Source organism: Somniosus microcephalus, chromosome 15 (assembly GCF_052327205.1).
Source record: "Somniosus microcephalus isolate GS21.2 chromosome 15, FLI_Smic_1.0, whole genome shotgun sequence".
NCBI classification, from domain to species: domain Eukaryota; kingdom Metazoa; phylum Chordata; class Chondrichthyes; order Squaliformes; family Somniosidae; genus Somniosus; species Somniosus microcephalus.
In genome coordinates, this window is record NC_141001.1 from 61,093,139 (window position 1) to 61,117,284 (window position 24,146).

The following is a 24,146-nucleotide window of genomic DNA, read 5'->3' on the forward strand; positions in this document are numbered from 1 at the left end:
ATACACTGTAAAACGGGCGATGCTGCTATACCCAGTAAAACGGGCGAGGCTGGGATACGCTGTTAAATGGGCGAGGCTGTGATACGCTGTAAAACGGGCGAGGCTGGGATATGCGCTAAAACAAGCGAGGCTGTATTACGCTGTAAAACAGGCGAGCCTGTGATATGCTATAAAACGGGCGAGGCTGCGAGACGCTGTAAAAAGGGCGAGCCTGTGATACGCTGTAAAAGTGGCGAGGCTGTGATACGCTGTAAAATGGGCGAGGCTGTGATACGCTGTAAAACGGGCGAGGCTGTGATACGCTGTAAAATGGGCGAGGCTGTGATACGCTGTAAAATGGGCGAGGCTGTGATATGCTGTAAAACGGGCGAGGCTGGGATACGCTGTAAAACGGGCGAGGCTGGGATACGCTGTAAAACGGGCGTGGCTGGGATACGCTTCAAAACGGGCGAGGCTGGGATACGCTGTAAAATGGGCGAGGCTGTTATACGCCGTAAAATGGGCGAGGCTGTGATACGCTGTAAAACGGGCGAGGCTGTGATCAGCAGTAAAAAGGGCAAGGCTGTGATACGATGTAAAATGGGCGAGGCTGTGATAAGCTGTAAAAGGGGCGAGGATGTGATGCGCTGTAAAACGGGCGAGGCTGTGATAGGCTGTAAAAGGGGTGAGGCTGGGATAAGCTGTAAAACGGGCGAGGCTGTGATACGCTGTAAAACGGGCGAGGCTGTGATACGCTGTAAAACGGGCGAGGCTGTGATAGGCTGTAAAACGGGCGAGGCTGTGATACGCTGTAAAACGGGCGAGGCTGTGATAGGCTGTAAAACGGGCGAGGCTGTGATACGCTGTAAAACGGGCGAGGCTGGGATATGCGCTAAAACAAGCGAGGCTGTATTACGCTGTAAAACAGGCGAGCCTGTGATACGCTATAAAACGGGCGAGGCTGCGAGACGCTGTAAAAAGGGCGAGGCTGTGATACGCTGTAAAACTGGCGAGGCAGTGATACGCTGTAAAACGGGCGAGGCTGTAACACGCTGTAAAATGGGCGAGGCTGCGATACCCTGTAAAACGGGCGAGGCTGTGACACGCTGTAAAATGGACGAGGCTGTGATACGCTGTAAAACGGGCGAGGCTGTGATACGATGTAAAATGGGCGAAGCTGTGATACCCTGTAAAATGGGCGAGGCTGTGATGTGCTGTAAAACGGGTGAGTCTGGGATATGCTCTAAATCAAGCGAGGCTGTGATACACTGTAAAAAGGGCAAGGCTGTGAAATGCTGTAAAATGGGCGAGGCTGTGATACGCGGTAAAAAGGGCGAGGCTGCGATACGCTGTAAAAAGGGCGAGGCTGTGATATGCTGTAAAACGGGCGAGGCTGTGACACCCTGTAAAACGGGCGAGGCTGGGATACGCTGTAAAATCGGCGAGGCTGTGATACGCTGTAAAACGGGCGAGGCTGGGACATGCTCTAAAACAAGCGAGGCTGTGTTACGCTGTAAAACAGGCGAGCCTGTGATACGCAGTAAAACGGGCGAGGCTGCGATACGCTGTAAAAAGGGCGAGGCTGTGATACGCTGTAAAACAGACGAGGCTGTGATAAGCTGTAAAACGGGCGAGGCTGTGATACGCTGTAAAATGGGCGAGGCTGTGATACGCTGTAAAATGGGCGAGGCTGCGATACCCTGTAAAACGGGCGAGGCTGTGATACGCTGTAAAATGGGCGAGGCTGTGATACGCTGTAAAACTGGCGAGGCTGTGATACGCTGTAAAATGGGCGAGGCTGCGATACCCTGTAAAATGGGCGAGGCTGCGATACCCTGTAAAACGGGCGTGGCTGGGATATGCTGTAAAATGGGCGTGGCTGTGATACGCTGTAAAACGGGCGAGGCTGTGTTACGCTGTAAAACAGGCGAGCCTGTGATAAGCTGTAAAACAGGCGAGGCTGCGATACGCTGTAAAATGGGCGAGGCTGTGATACGCTGTAAAACTGGCAAGGCTGTGATACGCTGTAAAAGGGGCGAGGCTGTGATACGCTGTAAAACTGGCGAGGCTGTGATAAGCTGTAAAACGGGCGAGGCTGTGATATGCTGTAAAACAGGCGAGGCTGTGATACGCTGTAAAACGGGCGAGGCTGTGATACGCTGTAAAACGGGTGAGACTGTGATAAGCCGTAAAACGGGCGCGGCTGTGATACGCTGTTAAACGGGTGAGGCTGGGATACGCTTTAAAACGGGCGAGGCTGTGATACGCTGTAAAACAGGCGAGGCTGTGATACGCTGTAAAACGGACGAGGCTGGGATACGCTGAAAAACGGGCGAGGCTGCGATACGCTGTAAAACGGGCGAGGCTGGGATATGCTGTAAAACGGGCGAAGCTGTGATACCCTGTAAAATGGGCGAGGCTGGGATACGCTGTAAAATGGGCAAGGCTGTGATACGCTGTAAAACGGCCGAGGCTGGGATATGCTCTAAAACAAGCGAGGCTGTGATACACTGTAAAGAGGGCGAGGCTGTGATACGCTGTAAAATGGCCGAGGCTGTGATACACTGTAAAAAGGGTGAGGCTGCGATACACTGTAAAAAGGGCGAGGCTGTGATACGCTGTAAAACGGGCGAGGCTGTGATACGCTGTAAAACGGGTGAGGCTGTGATGCGCTGTAAAACTGGCGAGGCTGTGATACGCTGTAAAATGGGCGAGGCTGTGATAGGCTGTAAAATGGGCGAGGCTGTGATACACTGTAAAACGGGCGAGGCTGTGACACGCTGTAAAACTGGCGAGGCTGTGATACGCTGTAAAACGGGCGAGGCTGTGATACGATGTAAAACTGGCGAGGCTGTGATACGCTGTAAAATGGGCGAGGCTGTGATAGGCTGTAAAATGGGCGAGGCTGTGATACACTGTAAAATGGACGAGGCTGTGATACGCTGTAAAACTGGCGAGGCTGTGATACGCTGTAAAACGGGCGAGGCTGTGATACGCTGTAAAATGAGCGAGGCTGGGATACGCTGTAAAACTGGCAAGGCTGTGATACGCTGTAAAAGGGGCGAGGCTGTGATACGCTGTAAAATGGGCGAGGCTGTGATACGCTGTAAAACGGGCGAGGCTGTGATACGCTGTAAAATGGGCGAGGCTGTGATACGCTGTAAAATGGGCGAGGCTGTGATATGCTGTAAAACGGGCGAGGCTGGGATACGCTGTAAAACGGGCGAGGCTGGGATACGCTGTAAAACGGGCGAGGCTGGGATATGCTTCAAAACGGGCGAGGCTGGGATACGCTGTAAAATGGGCGAGGCTGTTATACGCCGTAAAATGGGCGAGGCTGTGATACGCTGTAAAACGGGCGAGGCTGTGATCAGCAGTAAAAAGGGCAACGCTGTGATACGATGTAAAATGGGCGAGGCTGTGATAAGCTGTAAAAGGGGTGAGGCTGGGATAAGCTGTAAAAGGGGCGAGGATGTGATGCGCTGTAAAACAGGCGAGGCTGTGATACGCTGTAAAAGGGGTGAGGCTGGGATAAGCTGTAAAATGGGCGAGGCTGTGATAGGCTGTAATACGGGCGAGGCTGTGATAGGCTGTAATACGGGCGAGGCTGTGATACACTGTAAAACGGGCGAGGCTGGGATACGCTGTTAAACGGGCGAGGCTGGGATATGCGCTAAAACAAGCGAGGCTGTATTACGCTGTAAAACAGGCGAGCCTGTGATACGCTATAAAACGGGCGAGGCTGCGAGACGCTGTAAAAAGGGCGAGGCTGTGATACGCTGTAAAACTGGCGAGGCAGTGATACGCTGTAAAACGGGCGAGGCTGTAACACGCTGTTAAACGGGCGAGGCTGCGATACCCTGTAAAACGGGCGAGGCTGTGATACGCTGTAAAACGGGCGAGGCTGCGACACCCTGTAAAACGGGCGAGGCTGTGATACGCTGTAAAAGGGGCGAGGCTGTGATATGCTGCAAAACGGGCGAGGCGGGGATATACTAAAATGGGCCAGGCTGTGTGATACGCTGTAAAACTGGCGAGGCTGTGATACGCTGTAAAACGGGCGAGGCTGTGATACGCTGTAAAAAGGGCGAGGCTGTGGTACGCTGTAAAACGGGAGAGGCTGTGATACGCTGTAAAATGGGCGAGGCTGTGATATGCTGTAAAACGGATGAGGCTGGGATATGCTGTAAAATGGGCGACCTGCGATACGCTGTAAAACGGGTGAGGCTGTGATACGATGTAAAATGGGCGAGGCTGTGATATGCTGTAAAACGGGCGAGGCTGTGATACGCTGTAAAACGGGCGAGGCTGTGCTATGCTGTAAAATGGGCGAGGCTGTGATACGCTGTAAAACGGGCGAGGCTGTGATATGATGTAAAACGGGCAAAACTGTGATACCCTGTAAAATGGGCGAGGCTGGGATACGCTGTAAAACGGGCGAGGCTGTGACACGCTGTAAAAAGGGCGAGGCTGCGATACGCTGTAAAAAGGGCGAGGCTGTGATACGCTGTAAAACGGACGAGGCTGTGATACGCTGTAAAACGGGCGAGGCTGGGATAGGCTGTAAAACGGGCGAGGCTGCGATACGCTGTAAAACGGGCGAGGCTGTGACACGCTGTAAAAAGGGCGAGGCTGCGATACGCTGTAAAACGGGCGAGGCTGTGATACGCTGTAAAACGGGCGAGGCTGTGATAAGCTGTAAAAGGGGCGAGGCTGGGATACGCTGTACAATGGGCGAGGCTGTGATGTGCTGTAAAAAGGGTGAGGCTGTGGTACGCTGTAAAACGGGAGAGGCTGTGATGCGCTGTAAAACGGACAAGGCTGGGATAGGCTGTAAAACGGGCGAGGCTGCGAAAAGCTGTAAAACGGGCGAGGCTGTGACACGCTGTAAAAAGGGCGAGGCTGCGATACGCTGTAAAACAGGCGAGGCTGTGATACGCTGTAAAACGGGCGGGGCTGCGATATGCTGTAAAACGGGCGAGGCTGTGACACGCTGTAAAACGGGCGAGGCTGTGATATGCTGTAAAACGGGCGAGGCTGTGATACGCTGTAAAATGGGCGAGGCTATGATACGCTGTAAAACGGGCGAGGCTGTGATACGCTGTAAAACGGGCGGGGCTGCGATACGCTGTAAAACAGGCGAGGCTGTGATACGCTGTAAAACGGGCGGGGCTGCGATATGCTGTAAAACGGGCGAGGCTGTGACACGCTGTAAAACGGGCGAGGCTGTGATATGCTGTAAAACGGGCGAGGCTGTGATACGCTGTAAAATGGGCGAGGCTATGATACGCTGTAAAACGGGCGAGGCTGTGATACGCTGTAAAACGGGCGGGGCTGCGATACGCTGTAAAACGGGCGAGGCTGTGACAGGCTGTAAAACGGGCGAGGCTGTGATATGCTGTAAAACGGGCGAGGCTGTGATACGCTGTAAAATGGGCGAGGCTATGATACGCTGTAAAACTGGCGACGCTGTGATACACTGTAAAATGGGCGAGGCTGTGATAGGCTTTAAAACGGGCGAGGCTGGGATATGCTGTAAAATGGGCGAGGCTGTGATACGCTGTGAAACGGGCGAGGCTGGGATATGCTCTAAAACAAGCGAGGCTGTATTACGCTGTAAAACAGGCGAGCCTGTGATACGCTGTAAAACGGGCGAGGCTGCGAGACGCTGTAAAAAAGGCAAGGCTGTGATACGCTGTAAAACGGACGAGGCTGTGATACGCTGTAAAACGGGCGAGGCTGTGAGACGCTGTAAAATGGGCGAGGCTGTGAGACGCTGTAAAACTGGCGAGGCTGTGATACGCTGTAAAACGGGCGAGGCTGTGGTACGCTGTAAAATGGGCGATGCTGTGAGACGCTGTAAAACTGGCGAGGCTGCGACACCCTGTAAAACGGGCGAGGCTGTGATACGCTGTAAAATGGGTGAGGCTGTGATACGCTGTAAAAGGGGCGAGGCTGTGATATGCTGTAAAACGGGCGAAGCGGGGATATACTAAAATGAGCCAGGCTGTGTGATACGCTGTAAAAAGGGCGAGGCTGTGATACGCTGTAAAACGGGAGAGGCTGTGATACGCTGTAAAATTGGCGAGGCTGTGATACGCTGTAAAACAGGCGAGGCTGTGATACGCTGTAAAACGGATGAGGCTGGGATATGCTGTAAAACGGGCGAGGCTGCGATACGCTGTAAAACGGGCGAGGCCGTGATACGATGTAAAACGGGCGAGGCTGTGATACGCTGTAAAACGGGCGCGGCTGTGATACGCTATAAAACGGGCGAGGCTGTGATACGCTGTAAAACGGGCGAGGCTGTGATACGATGTAAAACGGGTGAAACTGTGATACCCTGTAAAATGGGCGAGGCTGGGATACGCTGTAAAATGGGCTGAAATAAAGAATAGATTTGCCTTCCAAAGTTAGGCTTTATTAACTTTAAAATTAGCAGCATATCTTTCTACATCCAGTCCCAACTAAGGCTAGAAAAGGACTGAATTTAAGGTAGCCACAACACATCATGTGATCATCAACTACCAATGAGATTACAACACATATCCCAAGGCAGTTAATAAACAACGAATCATAATACTTTTACTAATCAAGGAATAATCACCACATTCACCCCTCCTTTTAAAATATACTCCTAATAACTTTTACAATTTACAATTAATTATTTACAACTAAACTATGCACGAGAATAAAACTATTTACATAACACAATACTAAATGAACAACAACAAATAATAACATTACGCATAAGTTTTAAGTATCTCTCAACTAAAACAATAATATTTCAACAATTTTTAAAACATTATCAATTTAAAAGTCCATTTTCAATCGGTCGACCGGATATCTTGTTCGTGTCGACCTTCTTAACCTTGGTGAAATTCCTTGCCCTCCCACGCCAGAAGGCACAGAAGTATCTTCAACAGGAAGGCTATCCATATCCCGATTCTCAACGGTTTCCGGATTAGAAATCCCATCAGAAGATGAACTGGGATGGTCATAAACATCTACCAAAGGCTGACTAATAGAAGTATGATTATCTGCAATCGGATTGGAAATATTCGTAGTATCTGTAACAGCATCCACCTTATCCGAATCATGACCATTATTAATATCCTCAGAAGAGGGCTGGCCCCCACAAGGAGCCAAGTCTTTAATTGAAACAGTACTTTCTTTCCCATCTTGGAATCGAATATGAGCATATTGGGAATTTGCCTCCAACAGCTCCACCTCCTCCACCAAGGGGTCATATTTTGACAATCTAACATGGCGTCGAAGCAACACAGGTCCCTGCATAGTAAGCCATGAAGGTACCGAATATCCCGTAGTAGATCTCCGCGGATAGTTAAAGAGCCTTTCATGGGGGGTCACATTAGTAGCCGTTGAAAGCAGTGATCTAATGGAATGCAGGGCATCAGGCAGCATCATTTCCCACTGTGTATTCTTAAGGTTCCGGGATGTCAACGCCAACATAACTGCCTTCCAGATCACCCCATTGTATCGTTCGGACTGTCCATTACCCTGGGGATTATACGGGGTAGTTCTACTAGTAGAAATTCCCCGACTCTGAAGGTATTCCTTCAACTGGGAAGACATAAAAGAACTTCCCTGATCCGAATGGATATGTGCAGGCATCCCAAAGATGACAAAAAGTTGAGTCAGACATTTAATAACTGTAGCAGCTGATACATCTGCACAAGGAAAAGCAAAAGGGAACCTTGAAAACTCATCCACAACAGTAAATATATATCGGTTTTGAGTAGTTGAAGGAAGAGGTCCCTTAAAATCAACACTCAAACGTTCAAAAGGAGAAGTAGCCTTTATAAGATGAGCTCGTTGAGGCTTAAAGAAATTCGGTTTACACCGAGCACAGATAGAACATGATGAAGTCATCCGCTTGACGTCTTCAACTGAAAAAGGCAAGTTCTTACTGCGTACAAAGTGTATCATCCTCGTAACCCCAGGATGACATAAGGCATTGTGAAGATTAATAAGCGTATCTCCGTGAATCACCGAACAATAAGCCCTCGACAGTGCATCAGCAGCAACATTATCCTTCCCCGGACGATAAACTATGTCAAAATGGTAACATGCCAACTCAATCCTCCATCTCATTATTTTATCATTTTTAATCTTTCCAAAATGTTTAACATCAAACATAAAGGACACAGATTTTTGGTCAGTTACCAGCGTGAAATGTCGCCCCGATAAATAATGTCTCCATTTACGCAATGCTTCTACTATTGCGTATGCCTCTTTTTCTATTGAGGAATGTCTTTTTTCACTATTATTCAAAGTACGTGAGAAAAAGGCCACAGGTCTTCCATTTTGGTTCAAAGTAGCCCCAATTGCAAAATCCGAAGCATCCGTCTCAATCACAAAGGGAACCTGCTCATCAATGGAATGCACAACTGCTCCTAAAATATCCTTTTTAAAATTCTCAAAACATGTCCTGGCCTCCCATGATAGAGGATATGTCGTAACCCGAATAAGAGGCCGGATCTTCCGTGAAAAATTTGCAATCCAATTAGAATAATAAGAAAACAGTCCAACAACTCGTTGCAAAGCCTTAGAATTAGTAGGACAAGGTAAATCGATCAATGGTCGCAGACGTTCTGGATCTGGTTTAATCTTATTTCCCGAAATAATATACCCCAATAAATTTACCTCAGTAGTCGAAAAGACACATTTCTCTTTGTTAAAAGTTAAACCAACTTTTTCCGCAGCTTGAAGGAATCTTTTTAAATTAGAATCATGCTCCACCCTTGATTTGCCACACACTGTGATGTCATCTAAGTATGAAAAGGTGTCAGAGAGGGAGTTATCACTTATAAAAGCATCCATTGCCCGTTGAAAACAAGCAACACCATTAGTAACACCAAATGGTATTCGGCAAAACTGATACAGCTTTCCACCAGCCTCAAAGGCCGTATATGGTTGATCCTTCTTAACAATAGGAATCTGATGATAAGCACTCTTTAAATCAATAGTGCTAAAAACTTGATACTGAGATACTTTATTGATAAGCTCATTAATCTTAGGCAAAGGGTACACGTCTAATTGAGTATACCTATTAATAGTTTGGGAATAGTCTATCACCATTCGTTTCTTGTGTCTCTCATTAGTCGTGACAACTACCTGTGCTCGCCAAGGCGAACAACTAGGTTCAATGATTCCTTCCAATAAGAGACGTTGAACTTCAGAATTAATAAATTCTCTATCCTGACTACTATATCTTCTTGACTTGGTAGCAATTGGCTTACAATCCGACATCAAATTAGAAAAAAGTGATAATGGAGGAATAGATAAAGAGGTTAATCCACAAATAGATAAAGGTGGCTTAGTCCCTCCAAATGAAAGACTAAGAGACTCGTGTAACTGAAGAACATCATGTCCAATCAAAATATCCGCACAGAGATTAGGCAAAACAGATAGGCGTATATCAGTATACGTATTACCCAGAAGAACCATTTTCACAAAGCAACAACCAGCTATTTGTGAAATAAGGGTCGTCTGAGCCATACACACCTGATACGTAACAGGCGAAATTTTCAAATGCTTCTCCTTCGCAAACTGAAGACTTATAAAACTCTCAGTACTGCCCGTATCTATAAGGGCCTTCACTTCCAACCCATTAACTTGAGCCATAACTATAGCTTTGTTTAGGCCATGAGCAAATGCAGCAGAAATTGATGCAATAAACGCCCTATCTAAAGGCTGAATAGTCACAGAAGAGGTAGTGGAGGAAGACCCTCCCACACCAGAAGGAGGGAAGGTAATTGAACCTGATGATTTGCACACACGTGCATAATGACCTCTCTTGCCGCATTTACTACACACAGCCTCCCGAGCAGGACACTTCAGACGAGGGTGCCGGATATTCCCACAAAAATAACACTTCTGAATCCTAGAGGCAACGGCCGCCAAAGTAGAAAGTGTTTCAAAATCTAGTAAACCACTCCCATTAAGTCCACATAATTCCTTTTCATCCGAAACTGCCGAAACCATAGTCGCAGGCCGATTAAAAAGAGCATAATAATCCGAACTTCTCTGAGCCACATCCAATGTAGAAGCTTGCTCAAAAGCACTTTTAAGATCCAGAGTCTTATTTTCTAACAACCGCTGACGAATTGATCTAGACAGTAATCCATTAATAAAAGCATCCCGTACCGATTCGTCCTTATGTTCTTCAGCCGTCACAGCCTTATAATTACAGTCAACACTAAGGCACCGAAGTGCTTGTAAATAAGTATCCAAAGATTTTCCCACCTGCTGCCTACGGGCAGATAAAAGATGACGTGCGAATACCTCATTCTTTGGTTTAACAAAAATCTTTTCCAATGTAGAAATAGCCTCTTCATAAGTTTTACAGTGCAAAATATATTTATATACATCCGGGTCAATGTAGTTGATCAGCATATTCAGCTTATTTAGAGCCTCTTGATCCAACACGCCCAAAAAGTTTTTAAATGTACAATACCAATGTTTCCATTTATCATCCACTCCAGCAGAATTGGGGTCAGCCTTGAATCGTTCTGGTTGAAGATATCGCTCCATTCCAACAAAAAGTTAATAAATTGAAATAAAGAATAGATTTGCCTTCCAAAGTTACGCTTTATTTACTTTAAAATTAGCAGCATATCTTTCTACATCCAGTCCCAACTAAGGCTAGAAAAGGCCTGAATTTAAGGTAGCCACAACACATCATGTGATCATCAACTACCAATGAGATTACAACACATATCCCAAGGCAGTTAACAAACAACGAATCATAATACTTTTACTAATCAAGGAATAATCACCACATGGGCGAGGCTGTGATACGCTGTAAAACGGGCGAGGCTGGGATATGCTCTAAAACAAGCGAGGCTGTGATACACTAAAACGGGCGAGGCTGTGATACGCTGTAAAACGGGTGAGGCTGTGATACGCTGTAAAACGGGCGAGGCTGTGATACGCTGTAAAACGGGCGAGGCTGGGATACGCTGTAAAATGGGTGAGGCTGGGATACGCTGTAAAACGGGCGAGGCTGGGATACGCTTCAAAACGGGCGAGGCTGTGATACGCTGTAAAATGGGCGAGGCTGTTATACGCTGTAAAATGGGCGAGGCTGTGATACGCTGTAAAATGGGCGAGGCTGTGATACGCTGTAAAAGGGGCGAGGCTGTGATATGCTCTAAAACGGGCGAGGCGGGGATATACTAAAATGGGCCAGGCTGTGTGATAAGCTGTAAAACTGGCGAGGCTGTGATACACTGTAAAATGGGCGAGGTTGTGATACGCTGTAACACGGGCGAGGCTGTGATAAGCTGTAAAAGGGGCGAGGCTGGGATACGCTGTACAACGGGCGAGGTTGTGATGTGCTGTAAAACGGGTGTGGATGTGACACGCTGTAAAAAGGGCGAGGCTGCGATACGCTGTAAAATGCGCGATACTGTGATAAGCTGTAAAATGGGCGAGGCTGTGATACGCTGTAAAATGGGCGAGGCTGTGATACGCTGTAAAACGGGCGAGGCTGGGATATGCTCTAAAACAAGCGAGGCTGTGTTACGCTGTAAAACAGGCGAGCCTGTGATACGCTGTAAAACGGGCGAGGCTGCGAGACGCTGTAAAAAGGGCGAGGCTGTGATACACTGTACAACGGGCGAGGCTGTGATACACTGTACAACGGGTGAGGCTGTGATAAGCTGTAAAATGGGCGAGGTTGTGATACGCTGTAAAATGGGCGAGGCTGTGATACACTGTATAACGGGTGAGGCTGTGAGACGCTGTAAAAAGGGCGAGGCTGCGATACGCTGTAAAACGGACGAGGCTGGGATAAGCTGTAAAAGGGGCGAGGCTGTGATATGCTGTAAAATGGGCGAGGCGGGGATATACTAAAATGGGCCAGGCTGTGTGATACGCTGTAAAACTGGCAAGGCTGTGATACGCTGTAAAACGAGCGAGGCTGTGATACGCTGTACAACGGGCGAGGCTGTGATACTCTGTAAAACGGGCGAGGCTCGGATACGCTGTAAAATGGGCGAGGCTGTGATACGCTGTAAAAGGGGCGAGGCTGTGGTACGCTGTAAAACGGGCGAGGCTGTCATAAGCTGTAAAAGGGGCGAGGCTGTGGTACGCTGTAAAACGGGCGAGGCTGTGATACGCTGTAAAACGGGCGAGGCTGTGATACGCTGTAAAACGGGCGAGGCTGTGAAACGCTGTAAAATGGGCGAGGCTGTGATAAGCTGTAAAACGGGCGAGGCTGTGATACGCTGTAAAACTGGAGAGGCTGTGATACGCTGTAAAACGGGCAAGGCTGTGATACGCTGTAAAACGGGCGAGGCTGTGATACGCTGTAAAACGGGCGAGGCTGTGATACGCTGTAAAACGGGCGAGGCTGTCATAAGCTGTAAAAGGGGCGAGGCTGGGATACGCTGTAAAACGGGCGAGGCTGCGATACCCTGTAAAATGGGCGAGGCTGTGATACGCTGTAAAATGGGCGAGGCTGTGATACGCTGTAAAATGAGCGAGGCTGGGATACGCTGTAAAACTGGCGAGGCTGGGATACGCTGTACAACGGGCGAGGCTGTGATACGCTGTACAACGGGTGAGGCTGTGATACGCTGTAAAAAGGGCGAGGCTGTGGTACGCTGTAAAACGGGAGAGGCTGTGATACGCTGTAAAATGAGCGAGGCTGTGATACGCTGTAAAATGGGCGAGGCTGTGATACGCTGTAAAATGAGCGAGGCTGGGATACGCTGTAAAACGGGCGAGGCTGTGATACGCTGTAAAACGGGCGAGGCTGTGATACGATGTAAAATGGGCGAGGCTGTGATACGCTGTAAAACGGGCGAGGCTGTGATATGCTGTAAAATGGGCGAGGCTGTGATACGATGTAAAACGGGCGAAACTGTGATACCCTGTAAAATGGGCGAGGCTGGGATACGCTGTAAAACAGGCGAGGCTGTGATACGCTGTAAAACGGACGAGGCTGGGATAGGCTGTAAAACGGGCGAGGCTGCGATACGCTGTAAAACGGGTGTGGATGTGACACGCTGTAAAAATGGCGAGGCTGTGATACGCTGTAAAACTGGCGAGGCTGTGATACGCTGTAAAACGGACGAGGCTGGGATAGGCTGTAAAACGGGCGAGGCTGCGATACGCTGTAAAACGGGTGTGGATGTGACACGCTGTAAAAAGGGCGAGGCTACGATACGCTGTAAAAAGCGCGAGGCTGTGATACGCTGTAAAACGGGCGAGGCTGTGATACGCTGTAAAATGGGCGAGGCTGTGATAAACTGTAAAACGGGCGAGGCTGCGATACCCTGTAAAACGGGCGAGGCTCGGATACGCTGTAAAATGGGCGAGGCTGTGATACGCTGTAAAACGGACGAGGCTGTGATACGCTGTAAAACGGGTGAGGCTGTGAGACGCTGTAAAAAGGGCGAGGCTGTGGTACGCTGTAAAACGGGAGAGGCTGTGATACGCTGTAAAATGAGCGAGGCTGTGTTACGCTGTAAAACAGGCTAGCCTGTGATACGCTGTAAGACGGGCGAGGCTGCGAAACGCTGTAAAAAGGGCGAGGCTGTGATACGCTGTAAAACGGACGAGGCTGTGATGCGCTGCAAAACGGGTGAGGCTGTGAGACGCTGTAAAAAGGGCGAGGCTGTGGTACGCTGTAAAACGGGAGAGGCTGTGATACGCTGTAAAATGAGCGAGGCTGTGATACGCTGTAAAACGGACGAGGCGGGGATATACTAAAATGGGCCAGGCTGTGTGATACACTGTAAAACTGGAGAGGCTGTGATACGCTGTAAAAAGGGCGAGGCTGTGGTACGCTGTAAAACGGGAGAGGCTGTGATACGCTGTAAAAAGGGCGAGGCTGTGATAAACTGTAAAACGGGCGAGGCTGTGATACCCTGTAAAACGGGCGAGGCTCGGATACGCTGTAAAATGGGCGAGGCTGTGGTACGCTGTAAAACGGGAGAGGCTGTGATACGCTGTAAAATGAGCGAGGCTGTGATACGCTGTAAAACGGACGAGGCGGGGATATACTTAAATGGGCCAGGCTGTGTGATACACTGTAAAACTGGAGAGGCTGTGATACGCTGTAAAAAGGGCGAGGCTGTGGTACGCTGTAAAACGGGAGAGGCTGTGATACGCTGTACAACAGGCGAGGCTGCGATACCCTGTAAAACGGGCGAGGCTGCGATACCCTGTAAAACGGGAGAGGCTGTGATATGCTGTAAAAAGGGCGAGGCTGTGGTACGCTGTAAAACGGGAGAGGCTGTGATACGCTATAAAATGAGCGAGGCTGTGATACGCTGTAAAACAGGCGAGGCTGTGATACGCTGTAAAATGGGCGAGGCTGTTATACGCTGTAAAATGGGCGAGGCTGTGATACGCTGTAAAATGGGTGAGGCTGTGATACGCTGTAAAAGGGGCGAGGCTGTGATATGCTCTAAAACGGGCGAGGCGGGGATATACTAAAATGGGCCAGGCTGGGATAAGCTGTAAAACTGGCGAGGCTGTGATACGCTGTAAAATGGGCGAGGCTGTGATACGCTGTAACACGGGCGAGGCTGTGATAAGCTGTAAAAGGGGCGAGGCTGGGATACGCTGTACAACGGGCGAGGTTGTGATGTGCTTTAAGACGGGTGTGGATGTGACACGCTGTAAAAAGGGCGAGGCTGCGATACGCTGTAAAAAGCGCGAGGCTGGGATACGCTGTAAAATGGGCGAGGCTGTGATACGCTGTAAAACGGGCGAGGCTGGGATATGCTCTAAAACAACCGAGGCTGTGTTACGCTGTAAAACAGGCGAGCCTCTGATACGCTGTAAAACGGGCGAGGCTGCGATACGCTGTACAACGGGCGAGGCTGTGATACACTGTACAACGGGCGAGGCTGTGATACACTGTACAACGGGTGAGGCTGTGATAAGCTGTAAAATGGGCGAGGCTGTGATACGCTGTAAAACGGACGAGGCGGGGATATACTAAAATGGGCCAGGCTGTGTGATACACTGTAAAACTGGAGAGGCTGTGATACGCTGTAAAAAGGGCGAGGCTGTGGTACGCTGTAAAACGGGAGAGGCTGTGATACGCTGTAAAACAGGCGAGGCTGCGATACCCTGTAAAACGGGCGAGGCTGCGATACCCTGTAAAACGGGAGAGGCTGTGATATGCTGTAAAAAGGGCGAGGCTGTGGTACGCTGTAAAATGAGCGAGGCTGTGATACGCTGTAAAACAGGCGAGGCTGTGATACGCTGTAAAACGGACGAGGCTGTGATACGCTGTAAAACAGGCGAGGCTGTGATACGCTGTAAAACGGACGAGGCTGGGATAGGCTGTAAAACGGGCGAGGCTGCGATACGCTGTAAAACGGGTGTGGATGTGATACGCTGTAAAAAGTGCGAGGCTGCGATATGCTGTAAAAAGCGCGAGGCTGTGATACGCTGTAAAACGGGCGAGGCTGTGATACGCTGTAAAACGGGCGAGGCTGTGATACGCTGTAAAACGGGCGAGGCTGTGATACGCTGTAAAACGGGCGAGGCTGTGATACGCTGTAAAACGGGCGAGGCTGTGATACGCTGTAAAACGGGCGAGGCTGGGATACGCTGTAAAACGGGCGATGCTGGGATACGCTGTAAAATGGGCGAGGCTGTTATACGCTGTAAAATGGGCGAGGCTGTGATACGCTGTAAAATGGGCGAGGCTGTGATACGCTGTAAAACGGGCGAGGCTGTCATAAGCTGTAAAAGGGGCGAGGCTGTGATACGCTGTAAAACGGGCGAGGCTGTGAAACGCTGTAAAATGGGCGAGGCTGTGATACGCTGTAAAAAGGGCGAGGCTGTGATGTGCTGTAAAACGGGCGAGGCTGTCATAAGCTGTAAAAGGGGCGAGGCTCGTGTACGCTGTAAAACGGGAGAGGCTGTGATACGTTGTAAAACAGGCAAGGCTGTGATACGCTGTAAAATGGGCGAGGCTGTGATACGCTGTAAAACGGGCGAGGCTGGGATACGCTGTACAACGGGTGAGGCTGTGATACGCTGTAAAATGAGCGAGGCTGTGATACGCTGTAAAACAGACGAGGCTGGGATACGCTGTAAAACGGGCGAGGCTGCGATACGCTGTAAAACGGGTGTGGATGTGATACGCTGTAAAAAGGGCGAGGCTGTGATACGCTGTAAAAAGGGTGAGGCTGCGATACGCTGTAAAACGGACGAGGCTGGGATACGCTGTAAAATGGGTGAGGCTGTGATACGCTGTAAAACGGGCGAGGCTGTGATATGCTGTAAAACGGGCGAGGCTGTGATACGATGTAAAATGGGCGAGGCTGGGATACGCTGTAAAACGGACGAGGCTGGGATAGGCTGTAAAACGGGCGAGGCTGCGATACGCTGTAAAAAGCGCGAGGCTGTGATACGCTGTAAAACTGGCGAGGCTGTGATACGCTGTAAAACGGACGAGGCTGGGATAGGCTGCAAAACGGGCGAGGCTGCGATACGCTGTAAAACGGGTGTGGATGTGACACGCTGTAAAAAGGGCGAGGCTGCGATACGCTGTAAAAAGCACGAGGCTGTGATACGCTGTAAAACGGGCAAGGCTGTGATAAACTGTAAAACGGGCGAGGCTGGGATAGGCTGTAAAATGGGCGAGGCTGTGATACCCTGTAAAACTGGCGAGGCTCGGATACGCTGTAAAATGGGCGAGGCTGTGATACACTGTAAAACGGGTGAGGCTGTGAGACGCTGTAAAAAGGGCGAGGCTGTGGTACGCTGTAAAACGGGAGAGGCTGTGATACGCTGTAAAATGAGCGAGGCTGTGTTACGCTGTAAAACAGGCTAGCCTGTGATACGCTGTAAGACGGGCGAGGCTGCGAGACGCTGTAAAAAGGGCGAGGCTGTGATACGCTGTAAAACGGACGAGGCTGTGATACGCTGTAAAACGGGTGAGGCTGTGAGACGCTGTAAAAAGGGCGAGGCTGTGGTACGCTGTAAAACGGGAGAGGCTGTGATACGCTGTAAAATGAGCGAGGCTGTGATACGCTGTAAAACGGACGAGGCTGGGATAAGCTGTAAAACGGACGAGGCTGGGATAAGCTGTAAAACGGACGAGGCTGGGATAAGCTGTAAAAGGGGCGAGGCTGTGATAAGCTGTAAAACGGGCGAGGCGGGGATATACTAAAATGGGCCAGGCTGTGTGATACGCTGTAAAACTGGAGAGGCTGTGATACGCTGTAAAAAGGGCGAGGCTGTGGTACGCTGTAAAACGGGAGAGGCTGTGATACGCTGTAAAACGGGCGAGGCTGTGATAAGCTGTAAAACGGGCGAGGCTGCGATACCCTGTAAAACAGGCGAGGCTGCGATACCCTGTAAAACGGGAGAGGCTGTGATATGCTGTAAAAAGGGCGAGGCTGTGGTACGCTGTAAAACGGGAGAGGCTGTGATACGCTGTAAAATGAGCGAGGCTGTGATACGCTGTAAAACAGGCGAGGCTGTGATACGCTGTAAAACGGACGAGGCTGGGATAGGCTGTAAAACGGGCGAGGCTGCGATACGCTGTAAAACGGGTGTGGATGTGACACGCTGTAAAAAGGGTGAGGCTGCGATATGCTGTAAAAAGCGCGAGGCTGTGATACGCTGTAAAATGGGCGAGGCTATGATACGCTGTAAAACTGGCGAGGCTGTGATACACTGTAAAACGGGCGAGGCTGTGATACGCTGTAAAACGGGCGAGGCTGTGATACGCTGTAAAACGGGCGAGGCTGGGATATGCTCTAAAACAAGCGAGGCTGTGTTACGCTGTAAAACAGGCGAGCCTGTGATACGCTGTAAAACGGGCGAGGCCGCGAGACGCTGTAAAAAGGGCGAGGCTGTGATACGCTGTAAAACGGGCGAGGCTGTGATATGCTGTAAAACGGGCGAGGCTGTGATACGATGTAAAACGGGCGAAACTGTGATACCCTGTAAAATGGGCGAGGCTGGGATACGCTGTAAAACAGGCGAGGCTGTGATACGCTGTAAAACGGACGAGCCTGTGATACGCTGTAAAACGGGCGAGGCCGCGAGACGCTGTAAAAAGGGCGAGGCTGTGATACGCTGTAAAACGGGCGAGGCTGTGATATGCTGTAAAACGGGCGAGGCTGTGATACGATGTAAAACGGGCGAAACTGTGATACCCTGTAAAATGGGCGAGGCTGGGATACGCTGTACAACAGGCGAGGCTGTGATACGCTGTAAAACGGACGAGGCTGGGATAGGCTGTAAAACGGGCGAGGCTGCGATACGCTGTAAAACGGGTGTGGATGTGACACGCTGTAAAAATGGCGAGGCTGCGATACGCTGTAAAAAGCGCGAGGCTGTGATACGCTGTAAAACTGGCGAGGCTGTGATACGCTGTAAAACGGACGAGGCTGGGATAGGCTGTAAAACGGGCGAGGCTGCGATACGCTGTAAAACGGGTGTGGATGTGACACGCTGTAAAACTGGCGAGGCTGTGATACGCTGTAAAACTGGCGAGGCTGTGATACGCTGTAAAACGGACGAGGCTGGGATAGGCTGTAAAATGGGCGAGGCTGCGATACGCTGTAAAAAGGGCGAGGCTGCGATACGCTGTAAAAAGCGCGAGGCTGTGATACGCTGTAAAACGGGCGAGGCTGTGATACGCTGTAAAACGGGCGAGGCTGTGATAAACTGTAAAACGGGCGAGGCTGTGATACCCTGTAAAACGGGAGAGGCTCGGATACGCTGTAAAATGGGCGAGGCTGTGATACGCTGTAAAACGGACGAGGCTGTGATACGCTGTAAAACGGGTGAGGCTGTGAGACGCTGTAAAAAGGGCGAGGCTGTGGTAAACTGTAAAACGGGCGAGGCTGTGATACCCTGTAAAACGGGAGAGGCTCGGATACGCTGTAAAATGGGCGAGGCTGTGATACGCTGTAAAACGGGCGAGGCTGCGATACCCTGTAAAACGGGAGAGGCTGTGATATGCTGTAAAAAGGGCGAGGCTGTGGTACGCTGTAAAACGGGAGAGGCTGTGATATGCTGTAAAATGAGCGAGGCTGTGATACGCTGTAAAACAGGCGAGGCTGTGATACGCTGTAAAACGGGCGAGGCTGTGATACGCTGTAAAACAGGCGAGGCTGTGATATGCTGTAAAACGGACGAGGCTGGGATAGGCTGTAAAACGGGCGAGGCTGCGATACGCTGTAAAACGGGTGTGGATGTGACACGCTGTAAAAAGGGCGAGGCTGCGATATGCTGTAAAAAGCGCGAGGCTGTGATACGCTGTAAAATGGGCGAGGCTATGATACGCTGTAAAACTGGCGAGGCTGTGATACACTGTAAAACGGGCGAGGCTGTGATACGCTGTAAAACGGGCGAGGCTGTGATACACTGTAAAACGGGCGAGGCTGTGATACGCTGTAAAACGGGCGAGGCTGGGATATGCTCTAAAACAAGCGAGGCTGTGTTACGCTGTAAAACAGGTGAGCCTGTGATACGCTGTAAAACGGGCGAGCCTGCGAGACGCTGTAAAAAGGGCGAGGCTGTGATACGCTGTAAAACGGACGAGGCTGTGATACGCTGTAAAACGGGCGAGGCTGTGATATGCTGTAAAACTGGCGAGGCTGTGATACACTGTACAACGGGTGAGGCTGTGAGACGCTGTAAAAAGGGCGAGGCTGTGGTACGCTGTAAAACGGGAGAGGCTGTGATGAGCTGTAAAATGAGCGAGGCAGTGATACGCTGTAAAATGGGCCAGGCTGTGTGATACGCTGTAAAACTGGCGAGGCTGTGATGCGCTGTAAAAGGGGCGAGGCTGTGATACGCTGTAAAACGGGCGAGGCTGTGATACGCTGTAAAACGGGCGAGGCTGCGATACCCTGTAAAATGGGCGAGGCTGTGATACGCTGTGAAAGGGGCGAGGCTGTGATATGCTCTAAAACGGGGGAGGCCAGGATATACTAAAATGGGCCAGGCTGTGTGATACGCTGTAAAAAGGGTGAAGCTGTGGTACGCTGTAAAACGGGAGAGGCTGTGATACGCTGTAAAATGAGCGAGGCTGTGATACGCTGTAAAACAGGCGAGGCTGTGATACGCTGTAAAACGGACGAGGCTGTGGTACGCTGTAAAACGGGAGAGGCTGTGATACGCTGTAAAATGAGCGAGGCTGTGATACGCTGTAAAACAGGCGAGGCTGTGATACGCTGTAAAACGGACGAGGCTGGGATACGCTGTACAACGGGCGAGGCTTTGATATGCTGTAAAACGGGCGAGGCTGTGATACGCTGTAAAACGGGCGAGGCTGTGATACGCTGTAAAACGGGCGAGGCTGGGATATGCTCTAAAACAAGTGAGGCTGTGATACACTGTAAAAAGGGCGAGGCTGTGATACGCTGTAAATTGGGTGAGGCTGTGATACGGTGTAAAAAGGGCGAGGCTGCAATACGCTGTAAAAAGGGCGAGGCTGTGATACGCTGTAAAACGGGCGAAGCTGTGATACGCTGTAAAACGGGCGAGGCGGTGATACGCTGTAAAACTGGCGAGGCTGTGATAGGCCGTATAACGGGCGAGGCTGTGATACGCTGTAAAACGGGCGAGGCTGGGATACGCTGTAAAATGGGCGAGGCTGTGATACGCTGTAAAAGGGGCGAGGCTGTGATATGCTCTAAAACGGGCGAGGCGGGGATATTCTAAAATGGGCCAGGCTGTGTGATACGCTGTAAAACTGGCGAGGCTGTGATACGCTGTAAAACGGGCGAGGCTGTGATAAGCTGTAAAAGGGGCGAGGCTGGGATACGCTGTACAACGGGTGAGGCTGTGATACGCTGTAAGAAGGGCAAGGCTGTGATAGGCTGTAAAACAGGCGAGGCTGTGATACGCTGTAAAACGGATGAGGCTGGGATATTCTGTAAAACGGGCGAGGCTGCGATACGATGTAAAATGGGCGAGGCTGTGATACGCCGTAAAACGGGCGAGGCTGTGATACGCTGTAAAACGGGCGAGGCTGTGATACGATGTAAAATGGGCGAGGCTGTGATACGCCGTAAAACGGGCGAGGCTGTGATACGCTGTAAAACAGGCGAGGCTGTGATACGCTGTAAAACGGGCGAGGCTGTGGTACGCTGTAAAACGGGAGAGGCTGTGATACGCTGTAAAACGGGAGAGGCTGTGATATGATGTAAAATGGGCGAGGCTGTGATACGCTGTAAAACAGGCGACGCTGGGATATGCTATAAAACAAGCGAGGCTCTGATACACTGTGTGGTAAACCACTGTTTGTATTCCTGTTTGTCCTGTTTGTATTCCACTGTGTACATGCCTGGACATGCCTCGGCTGACTCCTCCCACAGGTCCTAGTAGAAAGGTGACTGCTCCCCAGCCCTTGTATCCTGGACCGGTCGACCACTCGAGGCAGACCTCCATTCTGTTGTTAATAAAAGCCTTTAGTTACTCTTCTAACTCTCAGTCTTTTATGAGTAATTGATAGCGCATCAATTTTATTAACAACATTTTTATAATGGAGAAGATCCTCACACCAGCATGCCTGGACTTAGATCATCGGGAGGCGGACTCATCCACCAAGTTTACTCACTGGCTTAAGTGTTTCGAAAAATTCCTGACCGCCTCCGAAGCAATCAAATCGGACGAGGACAAACTGGATGTCCTGACCTCCAAAGTGAACCACCGAGTGTACTCGGTCATCCAAGACGCGACCTCGTACGCGGATGCTATCAAGCTCCTCAAGGACCAGTACACGCGCCCAGTGAACTAAGTGTACGCCAGGCACCTCCTGGGGAGTCGTAAACAACAACCTGGGGAATCGACCGTGGAATACCTTCAGGCACTGTCTGTGCTTGGCCGGGCCTGTGGTTGTAAGGATGTAAAGGCCGCCGTGTACACAGAGGAACTTATCCGGGACGCTTTTGTAGCGGGCCACAGATCCAATTACACACGACAGCGACTGTTGGAGCAGAGTAACCTCGACCTCAACAAGGCCTCTGAACTCGCACTATCGTTGGATGCAGCCTACCAGGGCATGGATGCCTACTCCTCTGCACCGTGGACGCCGCGGGGAATGACAGCCTGGGACACGGTAGGACCGCCTCATAGCGCCGTGCCACCCCAGCCACACCCCAACAACGGCCCAACTACCGCAGCAGTGTCCCAAGGCCAGACAGCAGTGCCCCAAGGCCAGAAATGCTACTTCTGTGGCCAGGCAAAACACCCCAGAGCGTGCTGCCCGGCGAAAAACGCGATCTGCTCGGGCTGCGGGAAGAAGGGACACTACGCTAGCGTCTGCAGGGCCAAAGCCACCCCGAACCCCAGCAGCGCCGCGTGTGGGCCATGCGGGCCGCCATTTTGGACCTCCCCGGCCGTGTGCGAATCACCGGTACAGCAGCCATTTTGGACGCCTCCAGCCACATGGGGATCATGGACGCCGCCATCTTGGACGACAGCCGGGACGCAGCAGGCCCCCGACACCGCCTCATCTGATACCCGCAGCGACACACCGACCCCTACGCTGGCATCCGTTACACTGGACCAAGCGAGACCGCACCAACTGGCCAGTTCCACAATGGACATTAAGGTAAATGGTCACGATACAATCTGCCTTTTTGACTCTGGGAGCACGGAGAGCTTCATCCACCCCGACACGGTGCGGCGTTGCTCTCTCCCAGTCCTGCCTGCGCAACAGCGGATTTCTATGGCCTCCGAGTCCCAGTCGGCGGACATCGGCGGCTACTGCGTGGTGACACTCGTAGTAGACGGGACCGTGTACGATCATTTTAAACTTCTGGTCCTGCCTGACCTCTGCGCTGCCGTCCTGCTGGGGTTAGATTTTCAGTGCCACCTTAAAAGTGTTACGATGGCGTACGGTGGACCCCTACCCCCACTCACAGTCCGCAGCCAGCAGCTTCCAAACTGCCCGCCGCGCACCAGGTGCAACCTCTCCACACTCAGAGTCACCCCCCCACCACTGTTTGCTAACCTCACCCCCGACTGTAAGCCCATCGCCACAAAGAGCAGGCGATACAGTGCCGGGGACAGGGTTTTCATTAAAACCGAAGTGGAGCGGCTCCTGAAAGAAGGGATTATTGAGGGCAGCACCAGCCCCTGGCGAGCCCAGGTTGTGGTCGTTAAGACCAGCGAGAAGCAGCGCCTGGTCATCGACTACAGCCAGACAATAAATCGCTACACCCTGCTGGACGCCTACCCACTCCCCCGTATAGCTGATATGGTCAACCAGATCGCGCAGTACCGCGTCTTCTCGACCATTGACCTGAAATCAGCGTACCACCAGCTCCCCATCCGCCCTGAGGACCGCCAGTACACTGCCTTTGAGGCAAACGGCCGCCTCTATCACTTCCTTAGGGTTCCCTTTGGCGTCACCAACGGGGTCTCCATCTTCCAAAGGGAGATGGACCGGATGGTAGATCAAAATGCGTTGCAGGCCACTTTCCCATATCTGGACAATGTGACCATCTGCGGCCGTGACTTGCAGGACCATGACGCAAACCTCGAAAAATTCCTCCGCACCGCCCAACTCCTAAACCTGACATATAACAAGGAGAAGTGCATATTCCGCACAAACCGCCTCGCCATCCTTGGCTGTGTTGTGGAACACGGAGTCATCGGCCCCGACCCCGACCGGATGCGTCCCCTTATGGAACTTCCACTGCCCCACTGCCTCAAGGCCCTGAAGAGGTGCCTAGGGTTTTTCTCCTATTACGCCCAGTGGGTCCCCTACTATGCGGACAAGGCCCGTCCGCTGATCAAGTCCACCTCTTTTCCCTTGACGGCAGAGGCCCGCTTAGCCTTCCACCGTATCAAGGAGGACATTGCCAAAGCCACCATGCACGCAGTGGACGAATCCATCCCCTTCCAGGTGGAAAGCGACGCGTCCGACTTTGCCCTGGCCGCTACCCTCAATCAGGCGGGGAGACCCGTGGCCTTCTTTTCACGAACCCTCCAAGGCCCGGAGACCAGACACTCCACTGTTGAGAAGGAGGCCCAGGCGATTGTGGAGGCTGTGCGTCATTGGAGGCACTACCTGGCCGGAAAACGATTTACCCTGCTCACTGACCAGCGTTCAGTTGCTTTTATGTTTAACAACAAGCAGAGGGGCAAAATAAAAAATGACAAGATCTTGAGGTGGAGAATCGAACTTTCCACCTACA